Source organism: Lepidochelys olivacea (genome assembly GCF_965140295.1).
Source record: "Lepidochelys olivacea isolate rLepOli2 genome assembly, chromosome: 2".
Taxonomy (NCBI): Eukaryota; Metazoa; Chordata; order Testudines; family Cheloniidae; genus Lepidochelys; species Lepidochelys olivacea.
Window position 1 is genome coordinate 238746059 of NC_140412.1, and position 22697 is coordinate 238768755.

General features: G+C 41.5%; 1 protein-coding gene across 5 annotated transcripts in view; it reads right to left on the reverse strand.

The window, feature by feature from the left end:
* Positions 1-22697, reverse strand: part of MPP7 (MAGUK p55 scaffold protein 7) — a 340212-nt gene that overhangs the window by 258208 nt on the left and 59307 nt on the right. The gene's annotated exons all lie outside the window — the stretch shown is intronic.

Below are 22697 nucleotides of genomic sequence, written 5' to 3' on the forward strand. Positions count from 1 at the left end.
CAGAGGCATATACATCAGATACAGACACAACGGCTCAGTCCTCAATCTTACAAGGCTTAAAGCAAAAACAGAAGTAACAGAACTACTAAGAGAACCATTCTTTGTGGATGATTGTGCCCTCCTAGCACACACAGAGGGAGATCTCCAGTGCATCGCAGATCACTTTGCTGAAGCATCAAAATTGTTTGGCCTCACAATCAGCCTGGAAAAAACTGTGGTGTTGCACCAATCATCTTCACCCCTCAGTGCTATATTCCCTAGCACATCCATTAGTGGAATCCAGCGAAAGCAAGTTGGCAGTTTTACCTATCTCAGCAGCAACATCTTCAATGATAGATCTCTTGACAAAGAGATCTTAAACAGGATAGAGAAAGTTTCTCAGTCATTAGGAAAGCTACGTAGCAAAGTCCTGAAATCCCACAACAACACTCTCCCAAAAAAAAAAATTTTTTTTTTTTAATAACGTTTTTGTGCTCACATCTCTCCTCTATAGCTGTGCGACCTGGACACCATACAAATGGCATATCAAACAGAGGCCTTTATGCACACCATTATGGGGATCTGCTGGCAGGACAAAATTACCAACCTGGAGGTTCTCCAAAAGTCAAATGCCATAAGTATTGAGGCCATGCTGATAAAAGCCCAACTGCACTGGGTTGGACACATCATTAGGATGCCTGAATACCGACCCCCCAGAAAAATTTTATATGGAGAATTGTCACAAGGACATCAGAATCAAGGCTGCCTCAGAAAGAGCTACAAGGACAGCATCAAGAACAGCATACAATTTGGTGCAATAAAACCAGATGATCTTGAGAAGGCTGGGTTAAACAGATCAGTGATCAGCATGGCAACACACAACACTCACAGCTTTTCAAGCCTTTTAAGAGGACAGAAATACTACTGCTATAGCTACCGAAACACTCACCAATGACTGTCTGTCCAATCTGCTCACGAGCATGCGCGTCACGCTTTGGACTTCAGAGTCACTCCAGAACCCACCAAAAGATGAAAACGTCATCATCAAACCAACGGACTACACGCACACGCGCTCACCGCTTAATACATTACTTTATGTTCTAATGTATACCATGAAAACGCAGGAGGATACGCAAAGAGTCCAAGTTAATGTTGATGTTGGAAACTTAAATGTTTACAATTCTTCAATTTTGTAATTTTTACTGGGTGAACAATATGGTATTGATACTGTTTTGGCATTTAGTACAAAAATGGTCCTTCAAAGTATTTTTTTTCCCCTTATTTTGTCTGAAACTGTGTAAATCAAAGCTAAGCAATTTAATAGTGAACCTCATATGAAAAACTAGAAATATCAAATAATTTTAAAACAGGAATAAATTAATGCCAGTGAACATGGTTTCACAGAAAAAAGGTCTGATCAAACAAACAATTTTACTCCGAGATTATAAATTTGGTACATACAGCTAACTGAATATATGTAACTGGGAGTCCCGGGGAGCCACCTGATGCCACTCAATTAGAGTTAACTGCAAAGACTGGGGCAGACAATCCCCAAAGATGATGGATATTCCAATACTTAGATTTATCAAGCCAGCACAAAACAGCTTCTATATTACCTCACTGGTTCCCAAGAAGCCAACAATACAGTTCCCTTAAAGTAACCAGCTTCAGGCCTCCACCCAGACACCCAAGTCAAAAATGATGAAGATTACTGAAAATCTTATTAATCATATAGAAAAGTTCTACTAATCTCAAAGGATCAGTTTTTACCTCCCAGGTTAATGAATATTCCAGATCTTACCCAAATACACGCTTACAGCCAATTCCTATTAACTAAACTAAAATTTATTTTTAAAAAAATAAGAGTATAGGTTAAAAGATCAGTACACACACAGACATGAGTACAGTCTTGAGATTCAGATTCAAAGCAGAGATGGTGAGCTTTGTAGATGCAAAAATTTCTTTCAGAAATAGTTCAGAGGTTATAATCCATTGTTTGTATTCTGGGTGGGCCAGTCAGGACTGGGATCTCAGTCCTTATGTCTTAGGCTTCCCCTACATGAAGCCTCAAGCAGATCTGAGATGACAGATCAGGACCCAAGCCATTTTTTATATAGTTTCAGATCTTCTTTGACAGATTGGAGTCCCTCAGCAAACAATAGGCACACATGGGGACTTTGAAATGGACCCATTTCCTAAGCATCGCAGTTAATTATTCACACAGATCAACATAAGGCAACTGCCTGTTTTTCCACAATTCGCAGATGATTTGCTATACGTTTCAAAGAGAGATGAACACAGTGATATCCTATGTTTGCAGTTCCTTTAAGTATCAAGATGTCCTTTTGATCTCTAAATTAACAGAATACAGCATAGACAGGGACTGTTTAATTACATTGACCACTACCAATATATAAATACACAAAAACACAAACATTCTCTCCCCATATGTCTTTAAGGGTCGAATTTGAGTCATTTATCCTACAGGATGCTTATCCCTTTCTGGACATGCATCACAGTAACATACAGTTTTCAGAGTAACAGCCGTGTTAGTCTGTATTCGCAAAAAGAAAAGGAGTACTTGTGGTTAGTCTCTAAGGTGCCACAAGTACTCCTTTTCTTTTTGAGTAACATACAGTGTAGTTGCAGCCATGTCAGCCAAGGATATTAGAGAGACAAGGAAATGTATTTTATTGGACCAACTTCTGTTGGTAAGAGAGACAAGCTTTCGAGACACACAGAGGACCTGAAGAAGAGCTGTGTGTGATTCAAAAGCTTGTTCCCTCACCAACAGAAGATGGTCCACTAAAAGATAGTGCCTCACCCACATTGTCTCTCTGTATGTAATATAGATTTTGTAAGGCACTTATACTTAGTACAGCATGACCTTCTCATTAAAATATTAGCATTAAACTATAAATAAAATACATATTAAATAGACTGTGGCTGACAAATCTGAAAAGTAGTCATTAATACGGAATTATCAAATGGGGTTTTCTCGAGTGTGGTTTCACAGGGATATACTAGGCCCAATGATATTTGAACATTTTCATCAATAATCTGGAAGTAAATATAAAATCACTACTGATAAAATGTATGGATGACAAAGACTGGCAGAGTGGTAAATAATGAGGACAGGACAGTCATACAGAGTAAAAAAAGAACTAGATAAATTCATGGAGGATAGGTCCATCAATGGCTATCAGCCTAGATAGGCAGGGATGGCGTCCCTAGCCTCTGTTTGCCAGAAGCTGGGAATGGGCGAGGATTGCCTGTTCTGTTCATTCCCTCTGGGGTACCTGGCATTGGCTACTGTCAGAAGACAGGATACTGGGGTAGATGGACCTTTGGTTTGACCCAGTATGGCCATTCTTATGTAACTTATGTACTCTATCACATGGTAACCTGGGCCCATTCAAACAAAATGTGTTTTAATACAGCCAAATGCAAAATTACACATCTAGGAACAAGGAATGTAGACCATACATACAGAATGAGGGACTATCTCCTGGAAAGTAGTGACTCTGAAAAGGATCTAGGATCATAGTGGACAAACAACTCAATACGAGTTCCCAGTGTGATGCTGTGGCAAAAAAGGCTAACATGATCCTTGGCTATATAAACAGAGGAACAGTAAGTAGGGAGTGATTTTACCTCCATATATGGCATTTGTGATACTGGTATATAGAATACTGTGTTTGAGGTGGCTGTGCAGATGCCAGTTTGGTCATTTGCTGTGAGCATCCAGCTGAAGGACTTGAATGCTCAAGGACTTGAATGCAGAAGATCCTCATCTGTGGACAGCTGCTTCATCAACAGAGCATCCTCTCGTGGAGCTGGTAGGAGCCTGTGTTACCCTTTTCTGAGATAGGAATCTGCAGTGGCTCGTAAGCTCCTTAAGAAAGGGACTATATCTTCTTGCACGCTACTCTGAGTACCCTGCTGGCACTCAAGGATAAAGAATCATTGTAAGTCACTGTCTCTGGCTGTCCTAGTATCACCACATAGGGCCTATCTAAGTCCTGGTCTCATTTGCTTAACAGTGAATCCCTCTTTCTGATTTGTGATAAGAGGCACAATGGACTCATTTTTACAGGGAGTATCTGCTTCAACATCCAGAAATGAGTCTAATGGACTCTCTGCATGATTCACAGAGAGCCACTGGCATCCAAAGAGCTAGGTGAAGTTTTGCAGCAGATCTCATCAGCTATGAACTTCATGAAAACTCAGCCTCTTCGCGCGCATCTGTTTGCAAAACTGTGTAACAAAATGGGGTCCAATTATGACATGTTGTTTCACATAAACTCATTGGTTCCTGAAAGGAAAATTTTTTTAACTGAGACACAAGCTGTATGCCTATGCAATGGACTGCAAAAAGAGTGGATTCGCTGATTGACTATGTGTCTAAAGGAAGATGTGCCTTCTTGCCTACGTCACAGACATATTTGGGGAATTGAATTAATTCAGTATAGGTCTGCAAGAAAAGAATACCCACATCCTTCAGCTGAGTGATCAGCTCACAGGATTCATTAAGAAAATCATTTTCTGAAAGAATAATCTATTGAAGACAAACTAGGAATACTTCTTGAAGTTTTGCAAGTTCCTGGATGACAATTAAATTATTCACAGCCTCACACACAAGGGATGTCCAAGCATCTCAGCAAACCAGAGGAACAGTTTGCATCCTTTTTCCCTGACTTGGACATGACCGAGCATGATTGGGTGCAAAACCCCTTTCGGTGCAAACCTGATGCCATAGATTTGCCAGCAGCTGAAACTTAACAACTCATTGAAATCTCCTGGGATCGATTCTTGCGATCTCTCTCCTGGAGTTCTGGTTCACTGTCAAGAATGAATATCTAGTACTCTCAATATGCACCTTGAAACTGATGGTGCCATTCGTGAGCCTGTATTTGTGTGAAGCTGGATTCAGAGCACTTGTGTCCATATAATCTTGGAATCAAGCTACCATTGATGTTACATCAGAGATTAGGTGTGCAATTTCCACCATGCCGCCAGACTTTAAGAAACTGCATCACAACACAAGTCCATGTGTCACATTAGAGAGTATTACTTAATGTGTAAATTCCTTGGTCACTATGTTGCTTTGCTGCAGTCTGGGGTCACAGGAAACAGTAAGTCTCAAAAAGGGGTCAAACATGCAAAAAGTACGGGAACCCATGACCTAGGGGGAAAAAGGCATAACAAGAACCATAAACTGGAAACTGAAGCCAGTCACGTTCAAATTAGAAACGAGGCTCAAACTTTTTAACAGTGAGGGTGATTACCAGTTGGAACAAACTATGAAGGGAAATGGTGGATTCTCCAGCTCCTGATATCTCCAAACCAAGACTGGAAGCCTTTCTAAAAGATATGCTTTAGTTAAACACAAGTTATTGGGCTCAATACAAAGGTGACTAGGTAAAATCTTACAGCCTGTAATACACCGTAGGTCAGACTAGATGATCTAATAATGGTCCCTTCTGGGGCCTTAATATGCTATGACTATCAATCTCTGGCCATACAGTTTATGTAGGTTGCTAGGCAACCATGAGAGTACTGGTATATAGACAGCAATTCTAGTTGCTCTGATAACTTAAAATAAAAAGAATTAGGAAGAGAGAAATATCTGAAGTTTTTAATTGAAAAATTAAGATCTGCTGAACACAGAAATCTTGGAGATAAAGGAACGGTTATTGACCCTGCCCTGTTGTTCTTCAAGATGTTCTACTTAGTGTGCATCCTACCGTGGGGGGACACAAGCAAGATCAGAATTTTTCTTTTCTTTTTTTTTAAAATAGCAGCATCCATCAAGGCTGCACATGCATTCTATGCCTTCTCATACACATGTGCAAGGACATAAAGGGTGGGGCAGCCACAACATTCCCACAATTACTGTGCATTTCAAAGCCTGCATTACCTGAGGACTTCAAAGCAGGAATGGAGAGCAGGCTGTGGGGTCCACACTGACATCTCCTCAAAGAACCACAGTTACAGTAGGATAAGTGATTCTTCTTTCATCTTCAGGTATCAGAATGTATTCCATTGTAAGTGACTGGCAAGCAGTGCATTCTTCAGAATGGCGGGCATGAGGAACATCAGCTGTCTTAATCAAATAGGGATTGCAGTACTTCTCTCCCAAACTGGGCATCTGCTCTAGCAGCTAAGTCCAATGAATAATATTTGACAAAGGTCAGTGGGTTATTCCACAACTCCATCTTGCAGATCTCTGACGCAGATGGAGGATATTGCATCAGCTCTAGAAGAACAAGTCTTGATGTTTGGTGAGAGAGGTACACCAGTCTATTGGTAACACAGTGACATACGTTGTGTGATCCATTCAGATGTTCTCTTTGGAGAGATGGCCTCATCTTTAAACCATTCAGCTATGGCTATAAATAGACAAGGCAAAGAAGAACAGTTTGGTCCTGTCAATATAATAAAGCAAAGGCCTGGATACACCTAGCATAGGCAATTTCCTTTTCTCCTGGTGCAAAGTGTGGCTTCAGGAAGAAGGCAGACTGGTTGACTGACTGGTTTAGATAAAATATTAAGACCACCTTATGAATAAACTTCAGGTGAGGTTTCAGCATCATCTTGTCTGCAATGTCGTATAGAAGGGGGTTCAACCATAAGTAATAGCATCTAGGAAGATTGTTTTCAAGTGCATTGGTGTAGGGAACAATCAGAGGTTCGAATGAAAGCTGCAACAGTCTCAGGAGGACTAAATTGAGGACCCAGGCAGCAGCAGGATCTCAACTAGTAGGGTAAGTGTGTCGTAACCCTTTGGGAAATTTCAACACAATGGAATGACGAAGGACCAAGCATGACCATATAGGCAGATGGGAAGCTGAGACTGATGCAAGATGGACATTAAGAGAGCTGAACAAGATGCCAGTTTGTTTAAGTGCAATAAATAGTCAAGGATCTTCAGTATCGAGGCCTTGGCCAGGTTCAGCCCATGTTGAAATGCCTATTTTGAGAACCTCTTCCATTTAGAGGTTTTCCTGCTTTTATCAGGATTTCTGGGACCTTCAGGGAGCAGTCTCTGTCCATTGTACTCCACCAGCCAACTGCCATGCCATCAGGCACATAACTTTGGGGTTTGATGGAGTTGTGATGGGTTCCCTCCAGGGTGCTACCTGGAATTGGGGTAACAATGAGCCCCCTGACCCACCAGCCTGGGCTCCCTTTCACACTGTGCTGCTGTGACAAGCTGCAAAGCCCTCCAGCCTGCATTTTCACCAGCATTCACACAGGGAGGGACACACCCAGCTGCAGTTACACGCAGGATTTCTGACCACCTGCTTCCCAGCCTAGGACCCCAAAGCAGTACCATTCTGCCCAGTATATGGGTTTAATATCTGGTCCACCCCTCCCTCAATGTGAAGAGTACAATGCACACTTGTGGTAATCAAGTAGAGATTTGCCCCAAACACTCCAGTCAAAACTCATTGTGCTGGAGTAGTCGCCAGTGTTGGGGTGGTTGGCATCAACTGCCAGCGTGGTCTTCTTTCCAATGCCCAATTTCTGAGTACGAAGAGTACCTGAGGGAGCGCTGGCTGACACTGGTTTATCTAGCCATCAATCTGCTTATAACAATTGAGTCTGAAGTGGCCATCTTGGATAGCTGAAGGAGATGTCGCTTGAGCCCAGCATCCCTGGATTTTGCGCGCCTTGTCAAAGGAGGACTTAAATACCAAGGTATTTGCTGTATCTAGCCTTAATTTGGGGAGCCAGAGGAGAAAAATCAACCTGCCGTAGGATGAGCAGGGTTTGAATCCTGAGATTTGGACTCTGCCATGTGTCAAAGCACCTTGCCTCATGAGGTGGGGGAGGATAGATTTTATATATAATATACACAAACATACACACTTTCTGTTCAAGAAAGTGAGATCTTAAAACATTTAGGAGGGTAAAAATGGAAAGTTTCAAAGAGCTTTCCAATTTTAGCATAATAGTTCTAAGCCAGAAGAGGGAGCTCTTACTCCTTAAGAAATCTGGATAACTTACTCAACATACTAATATTTAACATTTTAGTAGATGTCAGCTCTCCTCTCACCCATCCCTGACACACTCACTGTTGTCCCTGATCTCCTGTGGAGTAAATGTAGACAGAAAATCGTTATTGTCATACAACAATTATAAAAGGCATGATGATTTATTATACCAGATCAATGTAGAGTAAAACAGCCACTAACTGGAAAAAAGACAGAACAGCCTTTTTTCTTCAGGGCAAAATTTTATTCTTGTGCACACAAGTGTACTTCAGAATGGTAACCATATTCAACTTGTGAACACTTTTGTGAATGTAAAGAAAACAAACACTGAAAGCCAGAAAAATTGGCCACTAACAGGTGCCAAAAATTCAGTACTGCCATTGTTATCACTGCTGCTTTAATCTGCTTGTTTAAAAAAGTTCTCAGTTCAGAAGGATTTTTACTACTTAAGTTATTTTAAGGATAAAGTCTGTTCCCCCACTTCCTTGCAATGTAAAGTCTGCCAGGAGCTAGAACTGTTAATAGCCTCTAACATAATCTGCCACCAATACTGAAGAAAAAGTGGGGAAAAGATAAAAGCTGCCACTCCACACAATGGCTACCAGCAACATTTCAGTCACAGAGGACTATTTTCTGAAGATAAATGAGAAATGTTTTAAAACTTCGGGAGTCAGCTTCTTCGCTATCAGATTCAAGCCTTACATAAAAGAAAGGGGAGAACAGATGGAAGGAAAACGAGGTAGTATTCAGGATTTAAGTGTTTATTTTGACTGTCAGAATGGGCTGTTTTGATCTTACAAATTGGATCATTCTGATGTAATCAATTACATTTCTAATTTGAGTGGATGTTATCAAGCCTTCATATTATAGTAAGAATTTTGCTACTGTAATAGAGTTACACTGCACTTTTTTCCAAGTGCCTGAGAGCAAAAGTTCTCTGTTCCAGAGTAGTGTATTTAGGCTAATTACTGCCTGTTTCTAAAGTTACACCATATGCAGTGTGCCAATTGACTACAATTCTGTACTTACAGTGGCTACACAATTGGGACCAACAACGGCAGGAATTCTAAAATCCATCTTTTTTAAGCGTCTGCCCATACCAGTATATCAAGTCACTAAGTAGTGACAGTTCAAGTTTAAGTTATTTTCAAGGCCAGTACTACCAGATGCGGGTGCCTAATGGGACTCTGACTTTGATTATCTATTATTACTTTTATTGTTAAGAGAAATTTCAATGCCACAAAGCTCAGATAGCTATAATGAGATTAACGGAACTGTTAGATTCTACTTGTGTGTTAACACTCTGCATTAAATTGAAAAGGGAAGAGGTTGTGAGGGAATAATACCACAGATCTTTAGAGAAATAAACAAGATTGTGACTTTTTTGGGCAAGAGGCTTCTTTAACCTTATGGTTTCTTTAGCAATAGAGGTCTAATAACTATCTATGTTAAACTGTCTAAGATACTTTCCAATGTAGGCTGCTGTGACACTCTTCAGGGGTACCCAGGTCTGTGAAACAGCTTAGCACGATGAAGCCTTATCTATGCCTGCCAGGAGTCAGCTCCGCAAATTCACTTGCCATGCGTAACTCAAGCACTTCCCTCTAGGCCTATGCAAGCCCCGCTGTGTCTTTACAGGTTGGAGATAGATATACTCCAACCTTCAAGCCCTCCAAGTATCTCTCAGGAGCATCCAACCCCTGATCCACAGTCAGTTACAGTATTCACAGATTTGCTATTTCTAATGGAACAGTACATCTCGGTTTACCAGTTACACCTCACCATGCAATTTCACACAAAGATCTTGGACAAAATTTTACTTCTTTTAACTATAAACTTATTTACCAAAGTAGAGAGATCTGATTGATAGCAAACAGAAGTATTGGAAAGAAATGGCTTCATATAAAGTCAAATCATTACACACATCCTCAAGCCTAAACTTAATTACCAAGATATTCTCATGCCTAATAAAGTTTATTGGTCACCAGTATTTTCCAGCCAGGCAGGCGGTGATCCCTTTTTCATGAGATGAGCCACGCTGTCAGCTTGTCTCCTACGTGAAGGATTGAGAGTGTACTTTTGCATGCCAAGATATACCCTCTCAATCCTTCATCTTTATTCATAAACAGGATCCCCTTTCTGCTGTTTGTTTCTTCCTGTAAATTTCCTCTCTTGTAGATTTTGCAGTCTTTCAACTGGTATCAGGTTCAGTATACAAATAGGTCTCCATTGTATACAAGGTCTACAATGCCCAATACTAGGGCTGCCAATTTTGGTTGGATGTATTCCTGGAGGTTTCATCACAGGACATAATCTTTTAATTAAAGACTAATCTTTAATTCCTGGAGATTCCAGGACAATCCTGGGGGATGGCAACCCTACCCAATACACACATGACCCGACATAGACAAGCAGCTGCCACCTCCTGCTTGAAAGGAAGCGGTTTAAGACATGTCACTCCTTGGCTACCTGCTTTAAGTCCAAGGCTCTGAGAACACAATTTCCAGTATAGATACTTAAGTCCTTAAACAGTATCTGTACATAGATTTCAAAAAGACTATAATGACCAGTGGTTCATTGGCTCTTGATAGAAACCTTACATGCCACCCTTTGGTGAGCTCAATATGTATATATCTGACCCAGGGGATTGCTATAAAACTCTATGCATCCCCTGTGCCCTCTGCCAGTTGGCAGCGAGTTGTTCCTGAGTCACAGATACCTTTTTCTAAACATCAACATGACTGAAAAAAAGCCTCACTATCTGAGGAGTAAAAAAAGACTGATTTCAGTTTTAATTACCCTAGGTTTCCAGCTATGTATAGGTAACCCCCACCCCTTTCCTCCCTGGGTTACTCAGGAGCAGGCAACACCCACCTGCGTGCCTGGGCACCTGATGTTGATGACATTAAAGGAGATGCTGATTATCCCAGTGGTGATGTTGGATAGGTGGGAATCCTTTATCCACCCCTCTGCTGCAGTCCCTTTACTCCTAAAGGAATTTAAAATTGGCAGTACCCCCACCTGGCTGGCCCTTGCACTTGGCTGGCCCTTGTACACATTCAATGGCATGCTTTGGGAACCTCCAGGAATAAACCTTTTCTTATTATTATAATAAATAATAATCATCATCTGTGGCATGGGTCTAACTCAAAAATACCAATTATAAATAATATACATCCAATATACTTAAATTAGAGTACACACCTTTACTTAATTTAAAGAAACAGGGTATAACAGAATAAGATTAAATGTCACCACTAATTTAAATCCACAGGAGGCAGATGAATAAAATCAAACAACAAATATAGTGTACAGTAATAAATGAAACTTATCTAACTGGCATTTACACTGCCACCAGTTACCCAACCCCAGAGTGTACACTGCTCTGAATTTCAGAGTCCAAGATGCTTGCGTGGGCACGCTTGAAGATCTGAAGCTGGAAACCGCACTCTGTTGGTTCTGTGTATCAGTCCAGCCAAGGCAACAAGCTGCACAACCCCTCTGAAGATTGGAATCGTTCCCACCAAAAGTCAGCAGCTCTGGGTCCTGGTTCAACAGAAAGATCACTCGGCCTCTCCTCAGACTTAGTCTCTCTGCTGTGCCCCTTCACTTACAAGTACTTTCCCAAACAAGAGTGGGGATTACTCACAGTTCCTTCACTGCAGGGCCACCTCAGTCAGCTCTAGGGTGACCAGATGTCCCAGTTTTATAGGGACAGTCCAAATATTTGTGGCTTTTTCTTACATAGGTGCCTATTACCCCCACCCTCTGTCCCAATTTTTCACATTTGCTATCTGGTCACCCTAGTCAGCTCTAGCCACAGCAATAATCTCTCCCCAGCTCCAGTGAAGCCACCAACAGCCTCTGATGCTCCCTGCTCGATCAAAGCCCCAGCAGGCTTTCAGCAGCAGCTTCTGGCTTCCTAGCAACAGCTCCTGGTATGGACGGAGTGCCACACCAGCAATCTCACTCCTTTTCCAAAATGGAGCCCACTGCCCACTCTCCCTGCATTCCCTGGAAGAGAAAGTCTCTCACTCTTTCCCCAAGGCATCATGGGAGTTGAGGTCTCTAAGGCTGGACTGCAGCACACAGGATGTTCCCAACTGGAACACTCCCAGTTAAGTTCTGAGGCCCCACCAGTAAAGGATGCCTACATATATATATATACATACACACACACAGAGTATATATCTATAAACAAACAGTTGAATTCACCACCACAATCAGAGGGATTAGGAAGAGTACACACAAGCATGTGTAAAGGTATATATGGCAGGGTATGTTTGCTGATAGCAAAGCAGCCTTCTTAATATTGCATACAGAAGTGTACGTTTTCCAGATTACTCAAGTAAGCTTTGTTGCCTCTCTTTTGTTGAGAATCAGAGATAGCTACTGCCTGTATCATAGCTAAATTTGCAACTGACCAAGGGATTCGCCACTTCCAAAAGAATGTCACATACTAAGAGTTAACCACTTGCAGAAAACAATCACTATATTCCCATGTATTTGCTAAGTCAACTGTGGACTGGCAATTCGTTTAATAAAACCTAGATTTGTTACCAGTACTTACTTACCCATTAATCAAAAAACCAGTTTGGAACTTAGCACATACCCACAGCACACAACTTTAGGACAAGATTTTAACTTTTTGAAGCTAACATATTTCCAAAAACTTTGATTTCATGAGAAAATTTAATAAATAAGCCTTACTTCTACAAAATGGTATTAAGAGTTGCCATTTAATGTAGCTTGTAAATTTACTGTAATACATTGAGATGAAAAGTTAGGTCTTTCAGCTTTATGAATGTAAAAAACTACACAGAAAGTATTACAAGGGAAGGCAAGTATCTCCATTTTATAGCTGGAAAACGAGAAAGATGAACTGACTTGCCCAAAGGAAAAAAACTCAACTAGTGTAAATTAGTTTTTGAATGACTAACATCCAGTGGAAGAAAACTCTGTATATAAGCTTGGGGTTTTACCTCTTTAAGACTTCAGATGTGAATTTAGTGACTGAATGGTCCAGAAATTATAGTATTGTAGACTGAAGTCTATCTACAATATGCATACAGCACAAATAGTGCAAGCCAGCATACCTCCATCCCTCTAGAGTTGAGAAGGAAGTTTAGCATCCATGCTCTTTCCAATGAATGGCACAAACTTGTGTACAGCAAGGCATATTACATGCCGTGATGTGGTCACTCCTTTACTGAAAGCTGATTCAAAACCTAGCTTAATTCTCAAAGGCCCTTGAGCAGCCACATGACAATTACCATTCCTGTCCTGAAATGGACTGTAAGCAACAATCTAGAGATTAATGTCTGCACAGACCACTGCCAATTCTGAGCCATTCGGGTTTTGGGTTTTTTTAAATACAAAACTTCAAAATCTTATTACCAAGACTCATGAATCAATTATCTTCGTGCTTGAAAGGGGAATTGATACACAGCACAACTGCTCTTGTCAATGGCAAACGCAGTCTAGTTGTAATAGTATGTTTATAAATTCTGGAAATTCGGCATCACAATATAAAAATGAAGTTTACAATTTTCCCATTATATCTATTCTGACCTTTAAAGAGGATAGTGGAAGAGGAGAAGAAGAAAAATAATAAGGATAAAAGCAGGGCAAAACAATCAGTAAAACATTCACTGCCAAATTTCATACTGTCAGCCTACTCCAGGAGAGTAATGCAATTATATAATCTAAAATTTAATATACTTTCATAACTAATCTGCTCTCACTATACTTCAGATTTGCAGGCTAGTCCACTAAAAAGTTTGGTCTCCTGCACACGCGCGTTTCATTCTTGACAGATCCATTGCAACAGAGCTGTTGTTCAGTCATGATCAACTAGAGTGAGGAAGTTCTCTAAGCAACTTGGTTCAATCCCACAAAGTGCTCTGAAACCTTACATTTAGTTCAGGATTCAATGGGAAGTCAGCTAAATGCAAAGAACACGGGAGTGACATACTCTGGTAGCCTCAGTTGTCAAGCAAGTAGGGTGTTGAGTTCTGACTAGAGCTGGTCAGAAGAAACAAGTATTTACTTTGAAAACATAACAAAAATCCCTTTGAAATATTTTGACCAATTTTAGGTTATCAGTTTGATTTTTCACAATGAAAATTTTCATTTCATTTAGGTTTCTAAATGACATTTTGAAATGAAAAATTTTGTTTGGTTCTGATATGACCAAAAAATATATATATTTAACTTCATTTTAAAATTTGCTTATTTGGGTTTTGGAAACTAAGGTTTGGTTTTCCACATTCTATTTATGGATTTTCAGGGTCTTCACTCCCCACTTTTTCCTTTCCTCCCTTCTCCCCTTTTTTCAGTATGGGGGGGGAATAAGTGTGAAAGTGGGGGGGGTCTTATTTTCAGACCATTTTTCAACATTCACCAGGTTGAAAAAATAGATACATATAATTTGTCAGCTCCCTAGATTCAAGTGTCAACTGAAGAGGTTAGAAAGGGGTAGGCTTTTTAATAATGTATTCCATTTCCAGAAAGAATGAACTTGCTTTATACTTGGTCCATATCTAGCCTATAAAGCTCAGAAGTAGAAGAGTCAGAACCCACAGAAACCCCTTTAAAAATACCCTTTAAGGCAGTGGCTCTCAACCTTTCCAGACTACTTACCCCTTTCAGGAATCTGATTTGTCTTGCGTACCCTCACTTAAAAACTACTTGCATACAAAATCAGACATAAAAATACCAAAAAGTGTCACAATACACTGTTAATGAAAAATTGCTTACTTTTTCATTTTACCATATAATTACAAAATAAGTCAATTGGAATATAAATATTGTCCTTACATTTCAGTGTATAGTATATAAAGCAGTATAAACAAGATATAATCTGAATGAAATTTTAGTTTGTACAGACTTCGCTAGTGCTTTTTCTGTAGCCTGTTGTAAAACCTCTATTCAACGTTGGTGAGGCCTCATCTGGAGTACTGTGTCCAGTTTTGGGCCCCACACTACAGGAAGGATGTGGATAAATTGGAGAGGGTCCAGCAGAGGGCAATAAAAATTGTTAGGGGACTGGAACACGAGACTTATGAGGAGAGGCTGAGGGAACTGGGATTGTTTAGTCTGCGGAAGAGAAGAATGAGGGGGGATTTGATAGCTGCTTTCAACTACCTGAAAGGGGGTTCCAAAGAGGATGGCTCTAGACTGTTCTCAATGGTAGCAGATGACAGAACAAGGAGTAATGGTCTCAAGTTGCAGTGGGGGAGGTTTAGGTTGGATATTACGAAAAACTTTTTCACTAGGAAGGTGGTGAAACACTGGAATGCGTTACCTAGGGAGGTGGTGGAATCTCCTTCCTTAGATATTTTTTAAGGTCAGGCTTGACAAAGCCCTGGCTGGGATGATTTAGTTGGGGACTGGTCCTGCTTTGAGCAGGGGGTTGGACTAGATGACCTCCTGAGGTCCCTTCCAACCCTGATTTTCTATGATTCTAAAACTAGGCAAATATCTAGATGAGTTGATGTACCCCTTGGAAGACCTCTGCATACCCCCAGGGGTATACATATCGCAGAACCACTACTTTAAGGTAACTTATGGCAAACACTAGGACTCATCTAAAGCTAAACAATTATCCAAGATACTTGAGGGCTTTTTTTCCAATGTTTCAATGAATACATGAAAGGAAGAGATATCATGAACCAATTTCCCCAAACTTACACCACATTTGAGGTAACAGAGTTCCAGAAGAATAGCTATAACACAAACTAAAGCTAAAGACAAAGTTCAACAAGATCATTCATAATACATAAGGCTACATTTTCGTCATGGGTATTTTTAGTAAAAGTCATGGACAGGTCATGGGCAATAAACGAAAAGTCATGACCCTGTGACCTGTCCATGACTTTTACTAAAAATACCTGTGACTAAATCTTACCAGATTTAGGGGGGCACTCTTGAATACTGCAGCTGGGGTGGGAGGCAGCGGGGAGAGGGGGCGGGATGTTTCCGCTGGGGAGGGCAGCCCGGGGCCCTGCCACTGGGGGGAGAGGCCCAGCCGCCCCCGCACTGCGGTCACTGCCACTGGTCGGGGTGGGAGACGGCCCGGGGCCCCAAGGATGCCGCCACCCATCATGGACCACTGCTCAGAGTGGCAACAGGAAACAGCTGCCTGGGACTGCCAGAGCAGCTGCCAGTGTGGCTAGCTTAAGGGCTTCCCTAGCTGCTGGGGTGGTCCTGGGGTCAGCCACACCAGCACTGCAAAATTCACAGAGGTCACTGAAAGTCACGACTTCCGTGACCTCCGTGAATGATCTGCAGCCTTAATAATACAAAAGCCTTTAAAGGGTAGCTTGACTAGTTTATTTTCCAACCGAGCTGTGGAACAGCTTACCATACGTGGCTCCCGGCCAGCGGCATAGCAGGGCTCGGGCTCTGGCCCCAGCCCCACACTGCAGCTGGAAGCGGCTGGCTGCTGGCACGTCTCTACATGCCCCTGGCAGGAGGGGGGAGGGAGGTGGCTACACATGCTGCCCCTGCCCCCAGCACTGTCCTCACAGCTCACAGGGACCCGCTGTCCCCCTCCCCCCAAGGGGCACGCAGAGACGTGCCAGCAGCCAGCCCCTTCCAGGAGCAACAGGGGGCCAGAGCTCCTCAAATATTGTTACTACAATATAACATTATAATTATACAGCTGGGCACTATCAATATTTAACCTGCGGCCAGCAGCTGCCCTTGAAGTTCACTGTAACCAGATTTCACCCGTATAAAAAATGTTAAGGGGAGCCCCATACAAGCTGATTTGCCCTGGGCCCACACACCCACCCCAGGGATGGCCCTGCCCATTGGCATAATTAAACCACCTCCACAAGAGGCAGTAGAAGCTCTCCTGCAGACATACCGCTATCTACACTAGCTCTTAGGTCAGTATAACTTACATTGCTCCGGGGTGGCTTATCCACACCTTTGAGCGACATATGTCAGTATAACTTGAGTGGTAGGCTATACAAGCCCTGAATGTTTCATATACATTGATTTGTTTTCACAACTGCCCTGTGGGGTAATTTTACATGTGTGGAACTGAGGCATAAAGATATTATGATCAAAATTGTCCCCTAATTTTGGATGCCCAATTTGAGACAACTAGTCTGACTCTCTCTATATCACTAACTACCATCACCGTACAGCACCTGAACACTGAACTCAATGACAGACAATGCTGGGTACCACTTCAGAGCACTAGTCCATCCTGCCCAATTTTCCATATCCAGTCGTGGCCAGCCCTGATGCTTCAGAGAAAGATTAAAAAAACCCTGAACACTTTGAGGGAGGAGGATCCCTTCCTGCCCACTCACTGCCAATGGTTGGCTGAAATCCTGAAGCATGCGCTTTTAGAAATATAAGACATAAACCAGAAATGGACTGGACTGAAGAACTGGAGGATCTAAATGTGAAGGAGGCTTGGAATTACTTTATGTCAAAGTTGCAGAAGCTATCTGAAGCCCACATTCCAAGCAAAGGGGAAAAAAATTGTAGGGAAGGGTTACAGACCAAGCTGGATAAGCAAGCTTCTCAAACAGGTGATTAAGAGAAAGCAGAAGGCCTACAAGGAATGAGACATGATCAGCAAGGAAAGCTAGAGGAGGTCTTGGAAGTCAATGCATAGGGTTAGAGGGAGAACTGCCAAAAGCCAGGCAGAGTTGGACCTTATAAAGGGAATTAAAACCAACACTAAAAGATTCTATAGCCATATAAAGAAGAAGAAAACAAGGAAAGAAGTCGTGGGACCGCTAAACACTGAGGATTGGGTGGAGATTAAAGATTATCTAGGCATGGCCCTATACCTAAACAAATATTTTGCCTCAGTTTTTAAATGAAGAACTTTGGGGTAATGGCAGGTTGGATAAGGAGGTAGAAATTACCACATCTGAGGTTTAAGTCAAACTCAAACAGTTTAATGAGACTGAATTGTGATAATCTCCAACCAAGAATATTAAAGGAACTGGCACATGAAATTGCAAGCCCAACAGCAAGGATTTTTAATGAATCTGTAAACTTGGGGATCTTACCCTATGACTGGAGAATTGCTAATGTAGTTCCTATTTATAATTTGAGGACTTCAGTAACTCAACCAGAGGTTAGGGGCCTATTACAGGAGTGTGCAGGTAAGGTTCTGTGGCTGCAACGTGCAGCAGGTCAGACTAGATGATCACAATGGTACCTTCTGACCTTAAAATCTATTAGGAGTGAGCCCCAAGACTGCTGAGGCCCTGCCCACTATCATCACAAGCAACTCATTATAAAATGGAACTTGTAAATTTGTCCAACTCTCTCTTAACATGAATTAAGTTTTCTCCTCCCACAACTTCTATTACGAGGCTATTCCAGAACCTCAGCCCTTTGCTGATTAGAAACCATCTTTTAATTTCTAGCCTGAATTCATTCATGGCACACACATCCATTTGTTCTTGTGCCAACACTACCCTGTAGCTTAAATAGCTCTCCACCCTCTCTGGCATTTATCCCCCAATGTATTTATACAGAGTAATTATATCCCCTCTCTTGGCCTTATTTTTGATAGAACAAACAAGCCAAGCTCTCCAAGTCTCCTCTCATAAGATATGCCCTCCATTCCCCAAATGACCCAAGCTGCTCTCTCTGCACCTGTTCCAGTTTAAATTCCTCTTTCTTGAACACAGAGGATCAGAATTATACGCAGGATTCCAAATGAGGTCTTACTATTGCCTTGTACAATGGCATTAATACTACCCTCTCTCTACTGAAATGCCTCCGCCTAATATGTCCTAGGATCACATTTGCCTCTTTCACAACAGCATCATAGTGGTAGCTCATAATGAAAAACAAACTGCTATGCAAGAAGTCATATCTGAAGAAAAAACTTAAGTTATAATATAAGGAAAATATGTTTGAACTGCTCACAAGAATCCTACATTTTCACAAGCTAATAATATTTTCTGGTACACATATGGAAGTATCCTCAAATATTTCCTACAAAGGAGAAGACCATCTTCATGCACCAACTTGCCAACCTACAAAGGAAGACTTTTAAACTACATTCAAAGGGCACAAATGACAAAAGCCCATACAATCATAAAAAAGGAAATCTTTACAGAGATCTAGATGGGGCAAGGAAAGACATGGAAAATTACAATAGGTTCATAGGAATAACAAGAAGGAAAATCAGTGGGGGAAATCTGCTCAACATCTAAGATGTCTAAATGCAAACACAAGGTGTAAGGGGAATAAACAGGAAGAACTGGAAGTATTCATACATAAGCTAAATTATTAGCTAAGTGCAGTCACGGAGATGTGGGGAGATAAGTTTCATAATTTGAACACTGATACAGACAGGGATAGCTTGTTTAGGAAGGGCAGGCAGGATAAAAAAGGAGCTGGTGTTGCATTATACATCAATAACACATACAGTAATTCTGAGGTCCAGGAGTTCAGAGGCAGATCAGCTCAAAGTCCCTGGGTAAAAATTAAAAGGGTAAAAAATCCGGGTGACATTATGGTAGGGGTCTGCTACAGAACATCAACTCAGGAAGAGGAAGTCGATGAGGCATTTCTAGACCAAATAAACAACAGAAATATCCAAAACAAAACACCTGGTAGTAATGTGGGATTTTCACTACCCAGACTTCAGTTGGAAAAGTAATACTGGAAATTTTATGTTTTGCTGTAAGTTCCTTGAATGTATTGGGGATAACTTTTTGTTTTGGAAAGTGAAGGAAGTAACCAGGGGGGTAGCCATTTTAGACTTGATTCTGACCAAAAAGGAAGAATTGATAGCGAATCTCAAGGTGGAAGGCAATTTAGGTGAAAATGATAATGAAATAAGTTTCATGAGAGCACCAAAAAAGGACAATGGACTTCAAAAAGGAAGACTTTAAGAGACGCAGAGAAATGGTAGGCAAGGTCCCATGGGAAGAAAATTTGAGGAAAAAAGAGTTTAGGAGAGCTGGCAGTTTCGCAGGGAGACAGTTTTAAAAACACACTACTGTAAACTATCCCAATGTGAAGGAAAGAAAAATAGTAAGAGACCAAAATGGCTCTATCAGGAGCTCCCTGATGACCTGAAAATCTAAAAAGGAATCCTACAAAAAATGGAAACATGGACAATTGCTAAGGATGGAGTACAGCAGAATAGCACAAGCATTTAGGGACAAAATCAGAAAAGCTAAGGCACAAAATGAGTTACACCTAGCAAAGGCAATGAGATTCTTTAAATACATTAGGAGGAAGAGAGACAAAAGGAAAGCTTAGGTCCTCTATTCACTCGGAAAGAAGAGCTAATAATGGATGACACCAAGAAGGCTGAAGTGTTTAGTGCCTATTTTGTGTCAGTCTTCACTAAAAAGATCAATTGTGATCATGTGTGTAACACAATTAACATTAATGAGTGGGAAGGAACACAAGCTAAAATAAGGAAAGAAGTTTAAAGAATATTCAGGTAAGCTAAATTAATTAAAAAGCCTGACAACATTCATCCTATCATACTTAAGGAACTAGCTGAAGCAACCCTGGAACCATTAGCAGTTATCTTTGAGAAATCATGGAAGAAAAGTGAGGACTGAGGACTGGAGAAGGACAAACCTAATACCTATCTTTAAAAAGGGGAACAGTGGGGACTCAGGGAATTACAGACCGTATCTTCAATACCTGGAAAGACACTGGAACAAATTATTAAATCAATTGGTAAGCAATTAGAAATAATAGCTATCAAGAACGAACTATGCAAAATCAATCTAGCATCCTTCTTTGACACTTTCCTGACTAATGAATGGGGGGGGGGAAGCAGTAGACGTGGTATAGCTTGATTTTAATAAGACTTTTGGCGCTGTCCTCAAGATATTCTCATATGCAAACTAAGGAAAATGTAATCTAGATGAACTTCTATTAGGTGGGTGTACAAATGTTTGAAAAACAGTACTAAAAGAGTAGCCATCAATGGTTCACTGTCAAACTCGGAGGCCAAATCTAGCAGGGTCCTACAGGGGTTAGTTTATAAGGGAGAATGTGTTTATAAAATTGGCAGATGACAGATGGGAGGAGTTGAAAGCACTTCAGAGACCAGGAGTAAAATTCAAGACAACCTTGACAAATTGGAGAAATGGTCTGAATTTAAAAAACTGAATCCAATAAAGACAAATGCAAAGTACTTCACTATGGAAAGAAAAATCAAATCCATAAGCTACAAAATGGGGAATAAGTGGCTAGGTGGTAGAACTGCTGAAAAGGATTTTAAGATTCTAGTGGATCACAAATTGAATACGAGTCAACAATGTGATACAGTTGCAAAAAGGGCCAATATTCGAGGGTGTATTAACAGAAGTGTAGTATGTAAGACACAGGAAGTAACTGTCCCACTGACACAGCATTGGTGAAGCCTCATCTGGAGGACTGTGTCCAATTCCAGGTGCCATACTTTAGGAAAGATGGGGACAAACTGAAGAGAGTCCGGAGGAGAGCAACAAAAATGATAAAAGGCTTAGGCCTGATCTACAAGTTTGTGTCGGATTTAGCAGCGTTAAATCCGAATTAACTCTGCACAACGAAGCCACTTTTTCGACATAAAGGGCTCTTAAAACCAATTTCTGTACTCCTCCCCAACAAGGGGATTAGTGCAGAAATCAACATCGCCATTTCGAATTAGGGTTACCGTGGACGCAATTCGAAGGTATTGTCTCCAGGAGCTATCCCACAGTGCACCATTGTGACCGCTCTGGACAGCGCTCTGAACTCGGATGAACTGGCCAGGTGTACAGGAAAAGCCCCAGGAACTTTTGAATCTCATTTCCTGTTTGGCCAGGGGACCTCAACAACACAGGTGACCATGCAGTCCCAGAATCGAAAAAGAGCTCCAGTATGGACTGAGTGGGAGGTACTGGATCTGATCACTGTATGGGGAGAGGAATCCATGCTATCAGAACTACATTCCAAAAGATGAAATGCCAAAACATTTCAAAAAATCTCAGAGGCCATGAAGGACAGAGGCTACATCAGGGACGCAACACAGTGCCACATGAAACTTAAGGAGCTCAGACAAGCGTACCAGACAACCAAAGAATCAAACGGACACTCCGGGACAGACCCCCAGACATGCCGCTTCTACGCTGAGATGCATGCAATTCTAGGGGGGGTCGCCACCACTACCACACCCCTATCCGTGGACTCTGACGATGGAGTACTCTCCGCCATGGCTGAGGATTTTGCAGATGGGGAAGATGAGAAGGAAGAGGACGAGCTTGGGGAGAGCACACAACACACCGTTCTCCCCGACAGCCAGGATCTTTTTATCACCCTGACTGAAATACCTTCCCAACCCAACGAAGCCGGAGAAGGGACCTCTGGTGAGTGTGCCTTTTTAAATAGAATACATGTTATAAAAGCAAGCGTTTAATGATTAAGTAGCTCTGGGGACTTGGGATGCATTCGTGGCCAGTACTGCTACAGGAAAAGTCTGTTAATGTATCTGGGGATGGAGCGGAAATCCTCCAGGGACATCTCCGTGAAGCTCTCCTGGAGGTACTCTAAAAGCCTTTGCAGAAGGTTTCTGGGGAGAGCAGCCTTATTCCATCCTCCATGGTAGGACACTTTACCACGCCATGCTAGTAGCAAGTAATCTGGTATCATTCCATGACAAAACCTGGCAGCGTATGGTCCCGGTGTTTGCTGGCATTCAATCAACATCCGTTCTTTATCTGTCTGTGTTATCCACAGGAG